Source organism: Aotus nancymaae, unplaced genomic scaffold (assembly GCF_030222135.1).
Source record: "Aotus nancymaae isolate 86718 unplaced genomic scaffold, 86718_ANA_hifiasm-v0.15.2.pri h1tg000046l, whole genome shotgun sequence".
Taxonomy (NCBI): Eukaryota; Metazoa; Chordata; class Mammalia; order Primates; family Aotidae; genus Aotus; species Aotus nancymaae.
This window is the reverse complement of record NW_026988460.1, coordinates 5328826-5348462: the sequence shown is the minus strand read 5'-3', so window position 1 is coordinate 5348462 and position 19637 is coordinate 5328826. Positions and strand designations below refer to the sequence as shown.

Genomic DNA, 19637 nt, shown 5'->3' with positions numbered 1-19637 from the left:
TTCATCCAGAAAATGATATGGAAAGTTACCCATGATATATTCCGTGGAGGAAAACATATAATAGAGTGTTTATGATGCACTGTTTTTTATTGTTGTTTTGGGGTTTTTTTAGGGGAAGATACGTTCTTTTCCTCACTGTCGTGCTCACCATTGTGGTTCTCAGGATAGGAGCTGAAATCTTCCATCTCATCTTCAATATCCCTCCCTGCCATCCTTCCAGCTCAGTATGAAGACTCAGTGAGAAGCTAGTAGTGGAGACAGATAGTTAAGCGGGAGGTTAGAGAGGTCAACAGGGGTCAGGTCATACAGGACCTTGTAAACTATGGGAATACTTTTGGTTCCTGTCCTGACACTACTGGCAAGCCATTGAGAGAATGCGAACAGGGAGTGAATGCAAAGTGAGAGAGAGGGAGTGTGTATGTGTATGTTTATGTGTATATGTGAGAGAGACACTGATGAATGATGATCACAGTTATTGTGGGTTTTTCGGCTACGGGGAAAGAGCCTCTGCTGGAGAGAGTAGGTGCAAAGACAGTGTGGTGCCCTTCTCCCAGCTGACAGGAGAGGTCTCCTCCCGCCTTCTGCACAGAAGTTGCTTGTCAATCAGGAGCTTACCATTCCAGCTTCAAAGCAGGCAGTGCATTTGGGGTAAATATTTACGAAATGCCAAGCTTCGTGATCAAGATGTATTTTGTTTTTAATGAGCAAATGACTCAGAATTGTTTGAGGTTATTAAATGACAAATTATTGTGTGCCATCATGGAAAAAAGGGAAGAGGAGAAAGTATAATTTTGCATCAGGCAATTTATTTACAGCCATAATCCACAAGCAATCAACCTCTTTAAACAAAATTATTTAATTTCTTGTAAAGGCTTGAAGTATAAAAATTTAATTTATTTATGGAATCTCATTAAGAGGACTTTAAAAAAGTAAGATGGTCTATTCAGTTACTTCAAGGAATGTTAATTGAGTGCGTAAGATGCCATAAACATTGTGTTTGGGGCATGAGAGAGAACACGAATCTCTGCTCTCAAGACACTTCTAGTCTGGAAGCAAGACAGTCAAAAGCCATTAATAAATGAGTAGAAATGTGCAAAATGTTTCTTCTTTTTCTTTTAAGTCTAAACCATTGTTTCAAATTGTATAGCAGATATTTTGGATATTACTCTGTTTTGCAAAAATCTAGAGAATACAAAAAATTCTAAAGAAAAATCCTAACCTTAATCCCATTTCTCTAGGGCAAATACTGTTAATTTTATTTTTTTTCTGTTCTTCATTGGCACATATTTTTACACAACTGAGAAAGGAGATAGAAGATACAATTGTAGAAAATTGTAGATACAATTTTCCTATCTTGTTTATTTTATATCATTGTAACAAGCATTTGTACATATTTCTCCATTTTAAGTGACTACAACCTACAAAATATTTCTTTGTCAGACTGGACTATCATTTACTTACTTTTGTTGTGTTTTGATTGACATTTAAGATAAAACAGATTCATGAAATTTGCCCATTTTATCTCTCAAATCATCTTGTACACTTAACTGTTACAATAAAACATTAATGGGGAACTGAGGTTTAAAAAAAAAAAAAACTCTGTATGTATGTCTCTGAGCTTTGCCATCCAAAAGAAAAAAAAAGTGGACCAAGTCATCATTACAATAATTGTATATCCTTGAGAGAATAGTGCGGGAATAATACATTTGACTCATTGTCCTTGGCATATTCTATCACTGGACACGTAGCTTCTACCCTGAAATTGGTTAACAAAGAACATCCTTTAAATCCAACAAAGCGGTTTGGTTCTAATTTAGGGAAACTTCATGCCTGATTTTGAAACTTTCAGTGGATGTCATTTCTGTCTCTCTTCCAGTGACATCTGAAATCTACCTATTATTTATTTTTCTTTTTAAAAAAAGGTTCAACATAAGGTCACTTTAAGGTGACTGTCACCTACACTGTCTTAACACAGGGGCTTGAAAAAAACACTGTCTTAACACAGGGGCTTAAAAAAGCTTCAGCTTTTTCTTTTTTTGTTGTTGCAAGTATTCCTTGGGTTTTTGTTTGGAATGCAACAGGATTCCAGTAAGCTCTCTATGTGGGTGCATGGGCCCTTGGAAAGGTGGCATGACTTAGGGGAAAGAACCAGGCATGGGGTAAGTAGAAGCTGAGTCTGCCAACACTCATCTCTTAACCTTTTGGCAAATTAAGGCAACTACCCTTACCATCAGTAATCCATCCCTGGCAGTCAGATATCCTGAGTGAAAATGCTAGCCAGAGTCTATTTTCCATTTTTTTACATAGGAAAAATTTTAATGTGTTATGTGTCAATGTGCAAAACCCCCAATCAGTGTTCTGAAGCAGAAGCTGGCAAATCCAGCCCACTGCCAGTTTGTGTAAATAAAGTTTTATTAGAACACAGTAACACCCACTTGTTTACATATGATTACTTTTCTACTATAATACCCGGGTAGTTGCAATAGAGAGCTTGTAGCTCCTAACTGTAAACTATTCATTAAGTGTTCCTTTACAGAAAAAAGTGTTCCTTTCTATTCTTATTTAGAAAAAGTTTGCCAACTCTTTTCTAAAATATGACTAAAAGATAGCAAAATGTCATATATATAAATAGCTATGATGTTAAGGATGTAAAAATGTTTAAAACAGTAATTACTCAATAATTAATATGATCTCAACATACATTTGTTTTGTTTGAAATGTGACTTTTTTTTTTTTTTTTAAATTATGAAGAACAATGAGACACATAACTTTGGTATCTGGGTTTTCAAAACCTCTGGGAAGTTTCTGATATTCTACCAATTATACGGTAATGCAATACTTAACCTTCACACATTTCATTAAAAATGTTATATTAAATTTGGAGGATGTTTTATGTTTTTTTCTTTTATAATAACAACAGACAAAATGTTTTCATTTTGAAATAAGACATGCATTTTCTATAAAAAAAGGCATTCAACTAGGAAACTGTCAACTAGATCAATATTCTGTGGCATTTGCTTTTATTTCAGTTCTTAGCAGCTCAGTATTCTCATCTGTAAAATGGGAATCAAACTTCCTTACTGGGCTACATGAAGATTAAGTAAGGAAAGCCATGCCTGACACATTTTGGGAATACATTAGCTTTTGGTTCCCTTTCCTTTTTCTACCCTTAGCTTAGTTAGAGGAGCAAATAATCCTAAGTATGAAATATTTTCAGAAAATGTTCCAAATTGACAGAGCTGTTTACTTAGGGTTACCTGGAGACTCAAGTAAAAGCTAGGAAGAAATGGGAAAGGTCCATGTATTTGGGTAAGAGATACTAGTAGCTGTAACCAACATTCCAGAATCTCAAAGTCTTAACTCAATGCATTTAATTCTTGAGCACCTCACAGTCTAGTGCTGGTTGAGGGGGACAGGAGCAGTGGTAGCTCAGCTCCATGTGGTCTTTCAGGGACCCAGGCTGATTCCATCCAGTGACTCCACTATCTCCAGGAACTAGGAGTTCTCCACTAGATCTCTGGACCCACAATCCAGGGAAGAAAGCAGTTGTTAGGGATGGTGCCAGAGGCTTCAGGATCTGAATGAAAGGAGTGTATACCCACTTCCGTCTATTTGGTTAGAATTCAGTTACCTGGCCCCACCTAACTACAAGGGATGCTGGGGAAATGCATTCCAACTGTGTGTTCAGGAAAAAGAAATGCATCTGATGAACGGTTAGCCAGTCTCTGCCACAGACTGACCACATTTTCTTGTATTATTTTGGAGGACAAATGCTTACCATACATAAACTGCCCAGAGGTGCTGCTAATCTAACCTGTCTGCAACAAGTCCCCTGGGAAGGGCAGCATTTAGAGACAGTCGTGCTGGTTTGGAAAAGTTTTATCTGGATACTTGTTTAAATATATTTTAAAAATTAGCCTGCAATCTGAATCTGCTTCCCACATGTTGTGTGCCATTTAGGCATTTTGGCTTTCTAAAATTACAGATCTATCTCAAAGTGAGTAAGTTTAGAAATACATACTTAAGAAATGTTGCATGCAATGACATTTTCCTTCCGAAAGTGATCTACACGAACTCATATTTATTTTGTTATTTTATAAAATCAGAAGTCGTACACAATATTGAGTAGAATTCTTTATCTGTGGTGGCAGATAGAACATCTGTTGAAATACTACCACTGTTATTTATTTCAAGTTGCACATTTTACAATGAACTATATCAGAAGCATTTTCAATTTTTTAACACCTTTAATAGATCTAAGCACACCTTCTTTTTGAAAGTTATTCATTTTAAATTACGATTATATGAATATTTTAGGATTATAATCACCCTAAAATGAAGGACAAAATTTATCATACCAAAATAGAAATTTAATTTAAAGTACAAAGAACTTGATTACAAGGCTTAGTAGACTAGAAACAAGACAAAAGAGGATATTAAAAAACACTTTTTAAAAACCCCTAGCCATATGGTTTTGCAATTGATTTGGAAAAAATACAATAATAATTATTAATGTTTGTGAAGATCTTATTATAGACTAATCAAAGATCAGACTTCTGTAAGGTTCAAAAAACACATTTAAGCAAATTTTGGTCATTTTTTGTAAAAAACTAACTTTAAATATCTTTATTCAGGCTGGGCATGGTGGTCCATGCCTGTAGTCCCAGCACTTTGGGAAGCCAAGACAGGTGGATTGCTTGAGGCCAGGAGTTTGAGCCCAGCCTGGGCATCACAATGAGACACTATCTGTACAAAAAACACAAAATTAGCCGGATATAGTGACACCTGCCTGTAGTTTCAGCTACTTGGGAGGCTGAGGTGAGAGGATGGCTTGAGCCCAGGAGGTTGAGGCTGCAGTCGGCTGAGATCATGCCACTGTACTCCAGCGTGAGTGGCAGAGTGAGACCCTGTCGCAAAAAATAAATAATAAAACTCAGATCTTCATTCAGTATCATAAAGTTAGTAAGGTTTATTTGAGATGGAAGCCACTCTTGACCATATTGTATCCAGTGGCCTTGGTCAAAAGTCAGACTTGCCCACGGACATGTATAATTCAAAATATTCCTCTCACTTTTCTTGGAATTCGCGGCATTTCCTACTACCTGTCACTTTGTTCTTGACGATATATGAGGCAGAAAAAAAGTTGTGTGGACCAGGTTGGTTTTCCAGTCAGCTGTTCCTTATTTTTCTCCGATGCTTCTTTGTTATATTAGAGTTCAAATTTACTATTCATGAAACACATTTTAATCAGTGACCATATTAGACAAATGGTAGCTAAGCGTTGGTTAGTATGTTGAAAATAAACATGAGGGCTCTCATTAATGTCGCTGTCTGAATAATTAGTTGAGCATCCAGTCCTGAGCAGCCGTGAAAGCAGACTGGCTTCTCACTGGAACGACAGGCTGACAGCCCCGTCTTGGAGAATGGTCATTAGTGTGCCCCGCCATCAATGTCATGTTACTGTGTCAAATTAGTTAGTGTCCCCTTAGGAGAGAAGCTGGACCTACAAATTATCCTCCCACATCCCTTGGAAACTGTGTTTGCCAAACCTGCGATCGAGTGTGAGCAAATTATTAACACGGCTCATAAATTAACTAGTTTACAGGCTTATAACATTTTACAAGTAGATAATAAAGGGTAGAAAAGTTTTCCAGTTGCTTTGCCTGGACGCGAGGGCTGTGATCTGCCGACTTTTCCTGGAGGAGCCCACAGCTCATCGTTTTTTGTTAAGAGAGCAAACACATGGGGTGTCAGAACAAATGTTTGGAAATGTAGAACCTAAAAGGCAGCCAGTGTAAATCCATTGAAAACAATATAATTAACTTCGTTATCTCATTGCTCTGATAAGTCGATGACAATGGTCCTCTTTCTCTTCATGGCAGTTGCTCATTAATGAGTTCACCAATTAAGTTTGAACGATTACAGCCTTTGCCAACTGAAATTATCTTAAAAATATTTTTGATGCATTCTTATCATACTCTTAAGCTTCCTTGCTCAAGAGGGAAAATGCCAACACAGCACGTTAAACTCATATAAGAATGAAGATTCTTAAGCCATGATGTATTTGGCAAACGGTTTATGCACAGTAGACACCAGATACCTAGAAAACAGAGTGTGGACAAATCTGGCCTGGGTTTATCTCATATCTAGAAGAGACACCCACTGGGAACACCATCTCTTAACTCTCTTCTGAGTTCCGGTAGGCAGACAACCCACATTGTTTCCGGAGACAGGTGACTATTCAAATCATAAAACTTCATGCATCTCCTTTTTAGTTTCAGCTTCTCCATCTGAGTAGGTTAAAAACATGTAAATTCACAGAGTATTGCCTGAATTTACTCTTGAAAGAGAACACTGCACACAGACATACATGTACATGCCCCCAACACTCAGGCTTTCTACCCACTCTATAGTTCTATTGTTTTCTGTATTAGTGAGAGTCCTTTATGTAATCTTGAGGGCCATATAGATGGCATTATTATCTCAAGGATCTATGCAAAAAAGACCTGGCATGTGAAACCTTCCTACCGACAGCTATTCGCAAAAACTTTCTGAAAGTGCTTGAGGATGAGTTGACTTATCTGTCAGCAACAACTTATTTGGAATTGGATTTGGTAAATATTCTACTAATAACCCAACCAAGCTCTGCAAGGTTGCAGTCTCAGCACATGAACAGAGTGACTATTTCCATGAGAAGGCTGTGTCACAGTCTTCTTCTGCATTTGAAATGCAACTGAAAAAAAGTTACTTGCTAACTGTGGCAAGTAAGATTTTCTGTTTGGCTGGCAGGAGAGAGCTTGTCTGTTTTGTTAGGGGGGTGTCTGTGTCCATGGATGTATTTATTTCCTCCTATCTCTTCTACCAGATGCATTGAGACAAGCTAAATGATGAAAAATCATAGCAAAATTATCATTTGGACCTATGGATCTTCTTTTCCTCATTTCTCAAAATTTATCTTAAGAAATAAGAAATTATAAGCCAGGCACAGTGGCTTATGCCTATAGTCCCAGCACTTTGGGAGGCCAAGGCAGGCAGATCATTTGAGATGGCTTACGCCTTTAGTCCCAGCACTTTGGGAGGCCAAGGCAGGCAGATCATTTGAGATGGCTTACGCCTATAGTCCTAGCACTTTGGGAGGCCAAGGCAGGCGGATCGTTGAGGTTAAAATTTGAGACCAGCCTGACCAGCATCGTGAAACCCCATCTCTACTAAAAATACAAAAATTAGCCAGGCACAGTGGCAGACCCCTGTAATCCCAGCTACTTGGGAGGCTGAGGCAGGAGAAGTGCTTGAACCCTGGAGGTGGAGGTTGCAGTGAGCCAAGATCGTGCCACTGCAGTCGTCCAGCCTGGGTGATAGAGCAAGACTCTGTCTGAAAAAGAAACAAAGAAAGGAAGGGAGAGGGAGGGAGAGAGGGAAAGAAAGAAATTAGGGCTGGGAGTCGTGGCTCACGCCTGTAATTGTAGCACTTTGGAGACTGGGGCAGGAGAATCACTTGAGCTCAGGAGTTTGAGACCAGCCTGCCTACTAAAATTCCAAAATTATTTGGGCGTGGTGGGGCATGCCTGTAGTTCTAGCTATGTGGGAGCGCTTGAGTCTGGGAAGTTGAGGCTTCAGTGAGCCCTGAATGTGTCACTGCACTTCAGCCTAGGTGACAGAGCAAGACCCAGTCTCAGAATAAAAAAAAGAAAGAAAAAAGAAAAGAAAAGAAATTATGGTATGGAACTTAGAAAACTAAACTTCCTAAGTGGATGTCAGTGCCTTCAAGAGTGACAGTTTTACCTACATAACATTTTGCATCTTTCTCCTGTAATTCAGATTGTGAACTAGGTCGAATGCTGATTCTAGAAAGCCAAGGATAAAATAGATGCTTAGATACATGATTATATACTGAAGGTAAATGTGGTGTGTAAACAAGGGATACGAAGGCTCGAAGGCTCGTGTGTCTGTCTTGCTTTTGAAGCATCACAATTTGCCCCTTCACTTAACCTCTTCTTCTCTTTTTGCTTTCAGCTTCCCTCTGTGTGTTGCAGTCCTGTGGCATTATGCATGCCCCCTCCCAGTGACCCCAGGATTTTTATGGCTGTGAGACACGATAAAATTTCAGGGTAAGTGACAGACACCACTGATGCAGTATACCACTGAAAAATTGCCATCTACCTTTGCGGGAGACCCAGTGGTCGATATAGTAATCCTGCAGAAGATGATGGGCTCTGTAATTATCAGGCCCTGATTCTGAAGCTAGCAGGCATTTGAATGCTGTTACCCACCCCCCCATGATGGCTTTATGGTTTTTATGAATCGGGTTCATAACTTGGATCATATTTGTGGGAAGGTGACCTAATGCAGGAATTGGCAAAATTTGTAAAGGACCGAATAGTAAATATTGTCATCCTCATGAGCCATACAGTCTCTTTTGCAACTAGCCAACTCTGCCTTTAGAGCACAAAAGTAGCCATAGATGATACACAAGCAAATGGGTGTCACTGTGCTCCAGTGACTTTATTTATGAAAACAGACGGTAAGCCATATTTGGCCTGAAGGCTGTAGTAGGCTGTCCCTTGATCTGATGCATCAAAGAGGGACATTTGACCTGTAAACCTGACACCTCACTGGGTACCACTCCATCTGACCTTGAGCAAACCATTTGTCTGCAAAAAACAGGAATAAAAAAAAAAATACCTGCCCTTACTACCTTGAAAGATGGTGTTGTAAGGATGAAACAAGATATAATGCATGTGAAAGCACTTTGAAAATTTCGAAACTCCTTACGAATGTGATGATCGGCTCTACAGTCATTCCGGTTCACCTCGTGGAGTATGACTTCTTCACCTTTTTAATCATGTTGGGCTTTCATGAGCGAAATGAGTGTGGGGGAAAGCTCTCATATTTTCTGAGTAATGTGGTTTGTCTGTACGTTCCTTCTATTTTACAGTTGATGGACAAGCTGTTGAAATGTCTTTTTTTTAGTATCAAATATGGATGAAGGGATATGCGGGTAGATTATGGTAGGCTAAAGATCAAATGCCAATGAAGAACGATTAAATTTCCTTTAATCATCAGAATCTGAGAGTGCCGTAAGATCTCACCTTTAATATAGGCCTTAATAAATAATAATGCTTTGGATGCCTACAAGTATGTTTGAATTTCACAAGCCTTGCATGTCAAAACAGAGAGACAGGCTCAGCAAATATGCTTCCCTGGGCTAGCAGTACTAATTAAGAAGGAAAGTCATACTTAAACAAACAGCTTTGGGAATAGAGGGTTAATCAGAATCCCAATTCATGAATTTTCTAGTTTCCCTCAGAGAAAATTGTAGTGTCATCTTTAGATACATTTTCATATTATTAGTTAAGAATTGTTTTCTAATAAGGAAGATATAAGTATAAAAATTATTTAATTATTCTCTCTTGTAAAAACATCTGGGAAGAGCAGTTTGTGCCTTCTGTCTTTCTGCTCTGCTTATTCAAGTGTGTTCCTTCATCTTCAAGGTCACATGGTGGCTGCTGGCTGTCAGGCCATTGCCTCTGCATCCTGAAAGGAGGAGACAAAGAATAGTTTTACTGGCTGAGGCAGGCCTCTTTAAAGCACCTTTCCTGCAGCCTTATCCAGTGATGCCTGCTTACATCCTATTAGCCACCCCTAACTATAAAGGTATCTGGGAAATGCATCCTTAAAATTTGATGTCCCAGATAAATTCTGGGTTCTAATACTAAGAAAACACAAATGCTTACTGAGCAATCATTGTGGCTACTTATACAAAATAATGCTGTCAATTTTGCTACATGTTTAATTTTTATTTATTTTCAATGAATGTCTTCTGTTGACTATGCCTTGTTTGAATTTTACATGTTAGAATATTAGCCTTTTTAATTCTTAGCAGAGATACAGCTCAGTAAATATTTTAGGACCATAGTATTCTTACTGAAAGTGCCTCGGCGAATCTGGGAAATAAATTTCTTTATTAAGAGAGCCATAAAGCAAAATTTAAACTCTAGAATATGCTAGGCTAGTGGGTTTTCCTGCCTGTGGATGTAAGATTTCAGTAAGGCTTGAGTACTAGTATGAGGTCTTAGCAACTTGCACTCACACCCAGCTCTGTTCCCCCTAGATGTGCAGGGCACGTTGCTGACAGCTTTGCACTGTCCCTCTGTGCTTATGTAGACTCAAGGGCAGGACAGAACTCTCCACGCTACATTTCTGAGATTTGTTGCTCCCTGTATCTCTGCTGAAAGCTTACCTTGGGAGTGGAGTACACGGGACAAGTAAGCCACTCCCGTCCAAATTTTCTATCGCAAATTGGCCTGTACGCGATTCCTGTGAAAATTTTTATCCCATAAAATAAATAGAATGAGACTTCCCTCTACTTTGTATTAATAATATATTTTCTGCCTATACCAGCCTGTGACGGGTAGTCATAAAACTTAGGGTAATGGATGTATTCACAGACACTCCCTGGATGCCTGCTGTGGATACAGGATAGCAGCATGGTTAAGAGCATCTGCTTTGAAGTTAGATCGGCTTAGACTCAGATTCCACCTCTTCCACTGCCTGGCTGAACAACCCTAAGCAAGTTACTTAACCTTTCTGTGCCACGGCCTCCTTATCTGGAAAAGGGGTTAAAAATAGAAGCCAGCTCACTATAAAGAGTTAGAGAGGTGCTGCTTGTAAAGAGCTTAGCACAGATCCTGGTACATCATAAATGCCAGCGTTGTGCTAGGCACCCCAGGTGATACAGTGGAAATCCCTGTCTCTGACAAGCTTATACGATCCTGTTGCTGGTTCACTCGTCGTTGTTTTACTGATAGATGACTCATGTTTTGCAGTCCGTTGCTCCTCACCTGGTATTCCCTTGTGAATTCAAGTAGAGCCTTGGGCGGTTGTCCTGATATACATTGAAAGCAGCTATGTATACCGCTGGTCTAGCCCTGTTAGCAGATCTTAGGTCTCTGGGTCCTGTTTTGAGGATTTCCCCTGAGAAGCATGCAGTTCTTTTTTTTATTCCTTTTTTTAACTTAGTCAGACAGTGGGCCTGCCTCGCAAGCAGAATTCACTAACTGGTTTCAAGTTGGTATTGCTGATGATAATCTGAAACTGTAGGGTTTCACTCATGCAGGCTGATGCGACATGATGTCGATCTTCTGCTACCTCATCCCCTGTCCCTGCCTCTGTGCTGACTGGGCAAAGCAGGTCCTGGTCCCCCACAGATCTTCTTGGGAATGGCCCTCAAAGAACTGTGTCATCTGTGCACAGAAGCTGCGACATGACGGTGGCAAAGATTGTCAGCAGTGCTCATGGGTGACCCAGTTGGAGACTTGTACCCAGATTGAAAAACAGTGCCAGCCACGTGACCCTGGCTGTCGGCTGTCTCTTGAGTTTTTGAGCCCTGTTAGGTGAGATGGGTAAGAGTCACACCACCTATGATAACAATTCATTAGCATTCATTAACCTTAATAATTCATTAACATTGACACCATATCACAGAGTTGATGATTTTGGGGGGACAGACGCAAGCCTATATTAGTACTTACCAAGGGTCTGCCTGACATAGGCTTTGCTTCCATCTTGTTCACTGGGTAGAGATAGTGGCTTCAAGATCTTCCGTGTTCAAAAGACTCTTGGAAACTGAGCTTTTGATACGGTTTCCAATATTTTATTTAAACCCCATTACTCTTCTCAGATGCCATAAAAACTCCCTTGCCTCTGAACCACAGGATAACTTCTGTGCCTCCCAGCACTCATTCCTTTTCATCCCTTAGTATTCAATTCAAAAATCAACTCCTTGAATATACCTTTGCTGACTACCCACATGAAAGGGGAGGTCCCCTTTGTTATTTTTCTTGATCCAAACCTCTTGTTTGTTCCATATGTTACAGCTGTGTCCCTTCATGAATTCACCTGTTTATCAGATATCAAGCAAGAAGGCGGTCTTATTCAGTGTGGCTTCTCCACAGCTAGCAGTGCCTAACATATGGTAGGTATGCATGTAGTCAGTATTTGTTGAATCAGTCAGAGTCTGTTTGGGGATTTCCCTGTGACTTTCTGTATTTTTATGGTACTTAAGAGGACTGTATCTGGGTGAGGGAGGAAGAGAAGGAACAAAGCTAAACACATCACCTTTATTATAGGAATAGAATACTGCCCTTGGGTTTTCTCTGGAAAGTTTCCACCATGTACTGCATACTCTGCATGTCCTATCCAGAAGGGGTTATATACATCATCTTCCCCATGAAGACAGAATTGTTTGCCATTTGGGCCTGAAGCATATTGTGGGTGGTCCAAATTGATTAAGGATGTTGGGATCCAAGCTCAAACCTCAGCACTCTCATTCACTGTTTTGTTTTGTGTTTTGGACAAATTATTTTCTTTCTCTGGGACTCAGTTTGCTTCTCTGAGGCAGGGGTAATAGCATCACCTAGCTCACTGAGCTATTGCAAGCATTAGATTAGATGGTACGTATCAAGTGCTTAGCCCAGGGTCTGGAACAGAATAACAGTGCTGTTAATTTAGGAGGATCCACAAAGGCTCCGGGGATCTCCGCTGATAAAACTTATCTTGCGCTTTCTTGTAATGTTCATTTTAGAGGTGGCAAAGATGGCATAGAACCTGATTCCCGATTATATTTGTTCATGTTTCATATACTGAATTAACTTTAACAAGTACAGAATTAGCAAGCAGTGAGATATTCTGTTTTATATTTGTTGATGTATTGACTGTTGGATGTCCATGACCTGTCTCAGGTAACACATGCTAGAAACCTCAAGTGCTGCAATGGCTCAGTGTCTGGAGCCTGACCTACATCCTGAAAACCATGGAAATTCAGAATTTGGGGTGCCGCAGTGTGTGTATGCCATCTTGCTGGGGATATGTTTTGCCTTTAAGTTAATCAGAGCTGGTTTGATCTCCTGCCTTGCAATAGAGGGCATCTTAAATTTCCAGTAAATTCTCTTCTCTTTTTAAAAAAATGTACACTTGATAACTTCTGTCCTGAAAATTCACATAACTTCTCTTTTGATAGAAAACCAAAGTCTATATAGTCTGAAAGGAGTAAGATATAAATATCTTTCATTGTTAACACCAACTTCTTCCACCTGCTTGAAGAAGATGATCTTTTATTTTTGCTATATTGTTGTACCATGTCAGTGGTTGACATGTGTTGTTCTTTGTGAATTTGTTAGGTAAAAGCTGAAAAGGAGAGAGGGACCTGTCTCACTCTGTATCCCAGGACTTTTTGGTGGAAAAGAATGAAATCTATCAAATCATATACTCTAAATTATTATACGACTTATGGAGAGACTAGAGTTATCTAGGAAATTAAAATAGCTGTTTTTTATTAATTCATAATGTATACTCTTGCAACCTAAAAATAAAAGAAGGTGATTAAAATATAGTTTAAGGCATCAAACGTGGTTACTAATACCCTTTTAGGAAAGGAAAAGATGAAATCCAGTGAATATCAGTCAAAGTGTAAGTGATTAAATCAGAAAAAAAAAACATTGGTTAGACTCATGATAACCCTCAGAGTGGCTAACACCCAGATTTTTTTGCATCTCTAAAAATATATAACACCCCTCTCTCCAAATATCACTTCAGAAACTAAAATAATAATTCATGAAAGGGGAAACAGATCTGTGTAATTTGAGACTCGATCAGGCAGTTTACGTGGGATGCTTGAGGGCCTGGATCAGCCCTCGTGCTGCCCTCTTCTCAGTACCCTGGTGCCTGAGAATCAACGGGAAAGATCAGGAGCTTTCTGAGGGTTTTTTTCTTAATGTTTTGGAATTTCGCTGCATCGTCTTGAGTCCAGTTTGGTTCAGCAGTCTCTCGGTGCCAGGTGACTCTGGTTAAAATGGGCTGGGGCTGAATTTCTCACCAGCTTTGCTAGTGGATCAGTCAACGTTTTGCCCTGGGTATTCCAATCAGGAGGGCCTGTGTCTTGTCTTTGTCCACATCTGTCCCCAGTCATTCATTAATGGTGACACAAAATAGTCTCCCACTCCTGACCCACTTCCTAAACATGGCAGTTTCTTTGGGATTCTACTCCTAGAGTAATTGGTGCTTAGACCTTCTTAGGTTTATCTATATGTGTGTCCCTAGAAGAACTTGCATGTCATGCTATCACCAATACTCTGCATACTTAAGAAGGAGGGAAAGGTGGAAGGAGAATTTTCTAAACTCATGAAAAATCGAATCCTGAAAAATCTCAGTAAAAAGTAGTTGTTTAAGAGAAACACTCTAGCTTGTGAAAGGTGTATTGTAAAAAGTAGCTACCTTTACTGGGGATTTACTATGTGCCAGACATGATTCTAAGCCCTTGATATTTATTAACTCACAATAACTCTGTGAAGTAATCACCATTCTAAAAATTAATTTTACAGGTGAGGAAACTGAAGAATAGTGAGTTACATGACTCACCCAGAATGCTCTACTTATATGGAGCAAGGCTAGGATTTGAAGCAGGAACTCCTTCCCTTCGTAACTTGTTTTTTTTGTTTGTTTGTTTTGTTTTTTTTTTTTTTGGTTTTTGAGATGGAGTCTCACTCTGTCACCCAGGCTGGAGTTGGAGTGCAGTTGTGTGATCTCAGCTGTCAACTCCAGCCTGGGCGACAGAGTGAGACTCCATCTCAAAAACCAAAACAAAAACAAAAACAAAAAACAAACAAAAAAACAGGGTACGAGGGGAAGGAGTTCCTAGTTTCAAATCCTGGCTTTGCTCCATATAAGTAGAGTGTTCTGGGTGAGTCATGTAACTCACTATTCTTCAGTTTCCTCACCTGTAAAATTTGTATATATATTATTTATTTATTTATTTATCTATTTATTTATTTTGAGATGGAGCCTTGCTCTGTCACCCAGGCTGGAGTTGGAATATAGTGATGTGATCTTGGCTCACTGCAACCTCCACCTCCCGGGTTCAAACAACTCTGCCTCAGCCTCCCGAGTAGCTGGGAATACAGGCATGCACTACCATGCCTGCATGCTTTTTGTATTAGTAGAGATGGGGTTTCACCCTGTTGGCCAGGATGGTCTCGAACTCCTGACCTTGTGATCCACCCACCTCTGCCTCCCAAAGTACTGCAATTACAGGCATGAGCCACTATGCCTGATCAATGCCTGACTAATTTTTGTATTTTTAGCAGAGACAGGGTTTTGCCATGTTGGCCAGCCTGGTCTCAAACTCCTGACCTCAGGTGATCCACCCACCTCAGCCTCCCAAAGTGCTGGGATTACAGGTGTAAGCCACCACCCCTGGCTGTACCCTGGTTCTTAGTCACTATGCCATGTGGTCTTCCTTATGCCCACATATTCTTGGGGTATTGACTTGCAGGCATTGTTTTGTTTTCACACAAATTTTTCGCTCTGGGACTGCATGTGGAGCCTTTATACCTCAATGCTATATAATAGGCCCTGCTTGATCTTACTAGACTTCTTCAAATGCTTTCTTTTTGCTAATACAAGAGCTATGGGAAATAAAAGTATGTCCCAATTTGATTAGGAACAAGGACAACCACTTAATTGCCATTCTTCTATCTTCAGTTGGATGTGCCCGTTAAGATATTTTCTCTAGATCTTTGTGTCATTTTTCTCTGGGACATTATTCTAATTAACCTCATCTCTGTAGCCCTCATTTTACTTCATATTAGCCTCTGACCACCTGATAATTGATTCATTCTGCTCAGTCACCTGTGTGAAAAAGTGTGGCAAGCGAGAGGGTCTCCCTCCCAAAGCTTCAGTCCTGTACCTGGGCATTTTCCCAGCAGACAGGTTCAGAATGTTCTTTTAGTTCTTAGAAACTTTCGCCTGGAAAGCTTTTTATTTACCAGAGTGAAGATCTGGGGTACTTAAAGGTATCACTGGCTAACAGAGTAGAATACGTTTGGTTACTTAGTCAGTAGAATTATAGGTTCATAAGCTGTATGCCAAGGACTTTGACCTTCAAATATTGGTAAAATATTAGGCTTGAAGAAAAATCTATAAATGCCAGTTACAAGGAACCACAAATAACCAATTTTTCTCTTAAGAGGTTTGAAGTATTCATATTGCCTTGTTAACACAAAGAGCAGACAGCCACTTCTAATGTGTCGGTGTCTTAAAATACTAAGCTCACCATATTTTAGGTCTTTTTGGTTCTGAGTGACCAGCTTAGGCATAAAGGGGAATTAATTGGCTCACAATGTTGAAAAGTCGGATTATGGAACTAGCTCCAGGGACATATGAAGCAGGAGGTTCAGATCATGCCATTGAGTCTTGGTGGCAATCTCCTGGCTGTGCTATGCTCCCTGTTGGCTTCGTTCACAGAGACGTTTCCTCGGTTGTGGCAGGATAACCTTTCATGAGTCTGTTTTTGTAGCAACTCCAGCAGAAAACATCTTTTCCTGAGAGTTCTAGCAGCTGTCACAGAATCTGGATCTTCCTGCATCAGTGATTGGTCTGGTGTGTGCCACATGCCTTTTGTTGAAATACTGGCTGGAGCTGGAGCAGGAGTGCGTCGGGGCAGTGGGAGGTCCTGCTTGCCTTAGGATGGGTTATGTGCCCATCTCTAAAGCCATGGATGGCCTTTGACCTACACAAAACATTGGAAAGTAGGTGGAAAGAGGGCTGGTTTCAGAAGAAGGGAACATAATTCTGGGAAAGTGAACAATGTTTATGTACACATTAGGTACTATACTTGATGTACAGCAAATACATAGAATTACTGGGTGAAGGAACCTTTAAATATCATATGGTTCAGCTAACCCACAACTAAATGTCATCTATGAGAGTTTTCCCACAAAGTTGTCTGCTGAATTCTTGACATCTCCAATGGCATTTGGGCTGTGTCTCAGAAATGCTACTAGGCCTCTGTCCTCGAGGAGTCTAGAGTTCATTCATTGCCTCCCTGCCTTCTATTCATTCTTATCTCCAGCTGTCCACCTACCATCTGCCACGGTTAGTGGTCCTAAGGCAAGATGCTTGATTTTTTTTTTTTTTGAGGCATAGTCTTACTCTGTGTCACCCAGGCTGGAGTGCAGTGGTGCGATCTCAGCTCACTGCAACCTCTGCCTCCCAGGTTCAAGCGATTCTCCTGCCTCAGCGTCCTGAGTAGCTGAGGTTACAGGCGCATGCCACCATGCCCAGCTAATTTTTGTATTTTTAATAGAGACAGGATTTCATCTTATTGGCCAGGCTGGTCTCAAACTCCTGACCTCATGATCCACCCACCTCGGCCTCCCAAAGTGCTAGGATTGCAGGTGTGAGCCACCCACCGCACCTGGCCAAGGTGCTTGATTTTAACATACTTATATGTGCAAGGTAGACAGAAAAGTCAGTCATAATATGGTGATACAGAAGCTACAAGAATACTGAGGGATTGTGCATTTTGACTGTGGAGGGGATTGGAGAACAGAGATTGGAGGGCCTCATAGCAGGAATGACGCCAGACTAGGGTGAGAATGAATAGGAGTTGCCGGGTAGCCAAGGGGAAGATGGTCTTGTTAGTGGACTTAGTAGGATTAAACCCTGTGTTACATTGAGACTTGCTTTTGAATGACCCAGGAAAATGGGCTTATAAAAGAGCATAGTGCAGTCAAATGCACATGTCTTCTAGGTCATATAGAAAATGTAAGTGGTGGGAATAATATCCTGATGATGAAAGATTTTTGTACAGGTGAGCCCTATGACATCTTCCAAGCCACCCCCATCTCCTAGCTCTTAGTAAATACGTAATAAGTGAATGGATGAAATGTCCTTGGGAAAAATTTTGGTGAGTTTAATTACAGAATTTTAACAATCACTTCCCTATGAATTTTGAAAGGATCAGGTATTATTTGTTTATTCATACATTCTTGGGGGCAACAGAATATTTTGAACCTCAGTTTTCTCATCTGGTACCTGAAGATAAAAATAATACCTCCTGAAGGGTTAGAAATATAGAGACTAACCCTCTGGAGCATGTGAAATACCAAATATGTTTCTGTTAGTTAGTAAGTCCTCTGTCGATATTACTTGTTATCAAAAGGTATCTGTAATTTTGTACATCATTGGTGGTCAGAGGCTTAAAAATTAGTTATGTCCATTTAGCTAGTTGATGCAAATGTTTTTCCATGTGCCCTAGATGGAATATATTTTTTTTATTTTTGCATGTTACTTATACCTTAAAATTAGATATTAAAGACGATGAGATTTAGCAAAAAAACTTTTAATTCCACATGCTTTTAATGCTTCTCTGAATTAATATATTTTCATGTCCACCGTATTTTCTCCTTGGCCCACAATTCATCCCATATTTGGATCTTGGCAAATGATGGCTTGGTTAATTAGGCAGTCTGTTAACTCTGATTACTAAGTTATAACAGATCAGTGTAGAAGCATCACTGTGCAATTTGGATTAAAAGTCTCTTCATTTTATCAAAACAAATTTACATTTATGGGTAACTATGTTGAAGTGCACTATGTTAAAATGATGCATTTCATAAGGAAAATTTAAAAAGTATAAAAAATTATTTCCTCCTACTAAGTTTTTTTTTATTATGACATTCATCACATTATCTTTCACTAGGAATATACAAAAAGCTTGGAATTTTCTTTTAAGGCTTGGAAATCATTGCTGATTTAATACCTTTATTATACAAATATGATGGATGCGTTGCATTTTTTAAGCATAAGTTAGTGTAGTGGTACATGGTTATATTCCAGTTTTGACCACAGTGGCCTCTGATGTTAGAGTTACTTATAGAAATGAATCTTGACTGGGTTGGGGCAGAATTAGTGGGCCATATTAGGCTGGCTTTGTTTTGTAGCTGAAGGCATTGACCGTTATTAAGTAGACGGGGGCCTCTGTAGTCCCGTCTCTTGTCTAATGGTTCATCATCTCTTAAGCGAAGTTGGGGTATCAAAAACTTGCTGCTTCCTCCATGTTCATCTCTGCCTACCTTCTTTCCTTTCTTAGCACGTAACAGTTAGCATTGTGGAAGGCAAACAAACAAATCAACGCAGAGTAACTTACCAGATGTGGTGAACCCTAAAACCTGTGTTAATTACCCCTCAAGATTCTATCAAGTATCAATAACATTCAGATGATGCACCTCTCCCTTTACTCCCTCCTCTGCTTGACACACACGCCCGTGTGTACATACACTTATCCACACATGTATGTATGTGCACATGCACACACAAACACACTCTGAACACAGCAACTAATACCTGTTAGGTGTTTAATAGATATTTGTTGAAGACTAGTGAGTGGAAAAGGTGAAAGATCAACAGCCTCCCACTCCCAAGCTTCCAAGCTGCTCTTAGCCTGGTCCAACATTTGGGATCCTGTTTGATATTGCAACTGTTGGAATAAATGGAGTTGATGAATTTACTATTTATTCTTTCAATAAGCTTACTGAAGTCTGGCCTTTATGAATTGCTGTGTTCTAGTTCCACGAGAAATAGATAAAGCAAAGAGAGAAAATATGGTAGTTTCCCCTTGTCCATGTTTCACTTTCTGTGGTTTTAGTTATCTGCAGTCAACGATGGTCTGAAAATAAGTGAGTACGGTACAATAAAATAATTAGAGAGAGAGACCACATTCACATAACTTCTATTACAGTATTGTTAAAATTGTCCTATATTTGTTATTGTTAATCTCTTACTATGCCTAATTTATAAAT

The 19637-nt window shown here is 39.7% G+C and overlaps 1 protein-coding gene across 6 annotated transcripts in view; it reads left to right on the top strand.

Annotated features, from left to right (window-relative positions):
• Window positions 1-19637, top strand: part of FOXP1 (forkhead box P1) — a 635379-nt gene that overhangs the window by 216343 nt on the left and 399399 nt on the right. For 5 of the 6 annotated variants that reach the window (XM_064361902.1, XM_064361903.1, XM_064361896.1 and 2 more), the window contains one exon: window positions 8014-8108. The gene's annotated coding sequence lies outside the window, so the exon portion shown is untranslated. Of the gene's footprint in view, window positions 1-8013; window positions 8109-11876; window positions 11975-19637 lie in introns of all 6 variants that reach the window. The other variant, XM_064361897.1, reaches the window with a different exon arrangement.